We start from the raw sequence: 3827 nt of genomic DNA on the forward strand, positions 1-3827 counted from the left end.
ATTACGTATCTTAGCGAAAACTTCATGCCATCACTCACTGAGATAGGAATAGCCCTTTATGCTGCATTGATATTTTATTACTTTAGGAAGTGGCATATTTACTAACAATTGTGCACTCCCATAAAATCCACTGGCCTGACAACAATAATCTCCCACAACATGATAAGAATGCCACCTGCACCTTACACACGTCATGCAGTGTATTTCTGCTACCTATACTTGCCCCAGCATTGTGTCAGCTGCATGAATGAGGGACTTTATTCTAATTATTAATGCTGTTAGTTCAGTATGACCGAATATGCAGAATCACAAGTAATATGCTACTCCCCATGACTTGAAATAGCCCTTTTTTTTTATCAGGTTGGGCTATTGGGTTTCTTTCCTTGCTTTGGGAACAGGAACAGGAACTGATACTTAGGCAAGGATCAGGAGGCCCTTGCCTGCTTTAAACAGGCCTCCAGGATTGATTTGTGCCATGAATACCGGACAAACAGCGGCAGCATTCAGAGAATAGAACAAGTTTGAGAAATCAAGTTCCTTTTGACTTCCCTGTTGGCTAAGATGGGCTGTTTTAAAATTTATTTAAGTATGTCCCCTATACATAATGTATAATCTGCTGAAAATGGAAAACTACATTCTGCTGACAGATTCACAGTATTATATAGAAATTTGAAATGTAACCATCCTAAAGGAGCGTTGTTTGTAAATAATAGATGGTGGTTCACAAAAAAAATCGAACCCTGTTTCCCTTGTGGGGTTTGTACAGAATAATGGATACTAGAAGAAAAACATACTTACTCATTACTGGAGATGCTAAAAGTGGTTTCCGCCAGTAGCTATGCAAAGTTGTGGCCGTCTTATCATGTTCAGGAACACCTTCTGCAGCACAAAATGTTTGATATTTCGGACATGAATTTCAATTTTCTAGTTTCATAACCCTTTGTCGCACACAACCCATGGCTTACTTTACGTTCTTCTGTGAATGCCGCATGAACTCGGCAGTCTTGTTGAAAGAAATAATACTCAATACTCACGCTATTAATCAGTTAACTGTGCATAGAATTGCTCGAAGATATCCCTCTACACGGCTGTGTTCACATTTTCATCAAAGAATATTGGACCTACAATCCGTCCAAAGACCATTTTACTGTAAGACAGTTTTATGAATGAGGTCCGATCAGCATTATCTTGTACAAACAACAAAAGGGAAACATGGTTCTGTTTTCGTGGCCCACCCTGTATACAGTGTAATCATTTGGAAAAGATTAGTTACAAACAAGTACAAAAATATAAAATTAAAAGTTTAGTTAAACTAAATCTAGTTATTAATGAAATATTGGGGTTTAATTTTGCGCTGTGTAATTTTAGGTCTTAGTAACAGTTCATGATGTTAGATAGCTTACCTTGAAAAGTGAATCCTTGGCATTGCTATCGGTCTGGCGCTGACTAAAGTGAGATCTAAGGGATCCTCCTGTTCCTTACCAGGAACCACCGCAAGGAAGTTTGAACCGGTTGAATTTCCAGGACATAGTTCCTGATTGGCAGTGAGACGGGGCAGAGAGATAAATACAAGAGGGTCAGATGGCAGCAGCGGGTCAGAACCAAGTGGCCAGCGAGAGGTGACAAATCGAGAGGGTGAAGCGGAGGTAGAGTCAGCAGTCCAAGCCAGAGGTAAAACCAGAGATGCGAACAGAAGGCAAGAAATCCTTGGGGCAAGGCAAGAGGCAGAGTCCAAACATGAGAAACTGGACTAAACACAGACAGCCTATAGATTATATGAAGGCTAGATGCGGTATCCAGGAACAGGAACTGGTACTTAGGCAAAGATCAGGAGGCCCTTGCCTCCTTTAAACAGGCCTCCAGGATTGATTTGTGTCCGCTTGCCATGAATACTGGACAAACAGGTCAGTGGCATCGTTTGCCGCACCCATCGGCTGTAGACGCAGTGGAGCAGTGCTAGATCTAGGAGAGGTATATAACACATACATAATAGTCATGGCTGAGTACATGAATTGGTAAACACACATACAAAATTTCTGATTTAAAAATGATTTGCTTTACTATCAATATATTTGCTGTCATCAAATTGCTTCTCTGTAATAGAGTATTAAAAAGTAATAAACTATTGTATGTGCCAGGTACTAAGACATTCACTTTACAAGGTTTTTGTGCCCTTGGACTATACTAGCATGTATTTACATATCCTAAGAGCATTTATAATAGCACATATAATTAAAAAAGAAAAAAGAAGGATTCGAGGATCACAGACATATCACTGAAATGTAACCTAATATTCATGGAGCTGGAAAGCTAAGCTTGTGATTAAAAAGACTTCAGCAGAAAGTCTCGGCATGATAAAAGGGACATTACACATACAGGACACAAAGGTTTTAATTGGATATAATCACTTCTCTCATTCTCTTCTCTTGACATAAAGAAAAGGGTTATATTGTATGTTTTTAACCTCAAAATCAAAGTACATTTAATATGAACTTCATTATTTTAGGATTTTGTCATTTATTTAATATGTGCAATATTTTTAAAGCGCACTTGTCATGAAAAACTTTAAACAAGGTCCTCTGAAGGGTTAACTTTGTGGTCACGAAGCAGTTGAGGGTGATGAGGACACATCAAGGGAATATCCTTTTTTTCTTTTACAAAAACGGGGAAAAAAAAAAAGAAATATCCACAGCACTTACCATTCCATAGATACATTCATTGATTCATCATGATCTGTTATTTTTACATACAATGACGTATGGCTGTACTATGATTATTTTTTTTTACTGTTAACATGTCCTTAGAAAGCCCTGTAAGTAAGCTGCTCTCAGCATATCAGTAGTACAGTTGTTAAATACAGAGGCAGAGTTCAGCACCGAAATGTACAGCTCAGTGGGCTGGACACACTAGGATAACCCTAGTAATCCTGTACACTTGACTCAAAAAGGCTGTGTGTTATCTTTAATAGATCCCTAAAATATAAAAAAAATAATCTTTGCAATATACTTACCTTTACAATTTTCACCAGTTACTGTTCGACGGTGACATTCCTTCCATTGTGATGTCACTACTTCTAGTTGTGAATGATTATTGCAGCCAAGTCCCAAGACATTAAGATCGACGTCACATCATACCTGACTTTCACAACAGAAAGTGCCACAGATCAACTAAGACCAGCGATTGGTGAATGGGTGGAAATTTTAAAGGTAAGCATATTACTTAGGTTACTGACAAACCCTTTAAGGACATATCTGATAAATGCACACATTCAGGTTCAGTGATGCGTAAATGCTGTGTTAGAGGTTGCATTTTACTATACTTACCCAATGATCTATTAGAGCTTGCCAGCCCCATGTGTACTTTCACCCTACTAATTGATCTTTCAAACAAGCATACCATAACTTACAGGGCTGCTATGAATCAAGATATCACTGATTAGTATCTTTAGGGGTATATATTGTTTGTTTAATGGTAGCAATATAGTTATATTGATTACAAGCTACAACCTGCCTGTGTGAAATACCCCACGCAGTTTGTAAAAAAATGTCTTCACTTAGGTTCAAGTGTTCATCACTTATATTCAAGTGTTAATACGCTTTCTTTGCCACTTTGGTCTCAGTGACTTGCTGGAAAGTTTTCTTGGGTGAGCTCAAAAATTGTGTCGGGCGGACTAGGTGTTGATTGTTTATACTTAGTTTTGATTTTTCTATTTTTGTTATTTAATATTCATTTTTTATTTTGATTTTTCAATTTTTTGTTGATATTTAATTCCAAATGGTGTAAAGTACGTCCGAGTATTGAGTTCAAATACCCTCAGGGGTATCTCC

General features: G+C 37.8%; 1 long non-coding RNA gene across 1 annotated transcript; it reads right to left on the reverse strand.

Annotated features, from left to right (window-relative positions):
• Nucleotides 1-1041: 1041 nt before the first annotated feature.
• On the reverse strand, nt 1042-3133 carry LOC142737563 (uncharacterized). Its single transcript, XR_012880581.1, has 3 exons — nt 3011-3133; nt 1404-1962; nt 1042-1236 (listed from the first exon to the last, which is right to left on the reverse strand). It is a non-coding gene; the product is annotated as an uncharacterized LOC142737563 (long non-coding RNA).
• Nucleotides 3134-3827: the final 694 nt, after the last annotated feature.

This window comes from Rhinoderma darwinii, chromosome 1 (genome assembly GCF_050947455.1).
Source record: "Rhinoderma darwinii isolate aRhiDar2 chromosome 1, aRhiDar2.hap1, whole genome shotgun sequence".
In the NCBI taxonomy this organism is placed as follows: domain Eukaryota; kingdom Metazoa; phylum Chordata; class Amphibia; order Anura; family Rhinodermatidae; genus Rhinoderma; species Rhinoderma darwinii.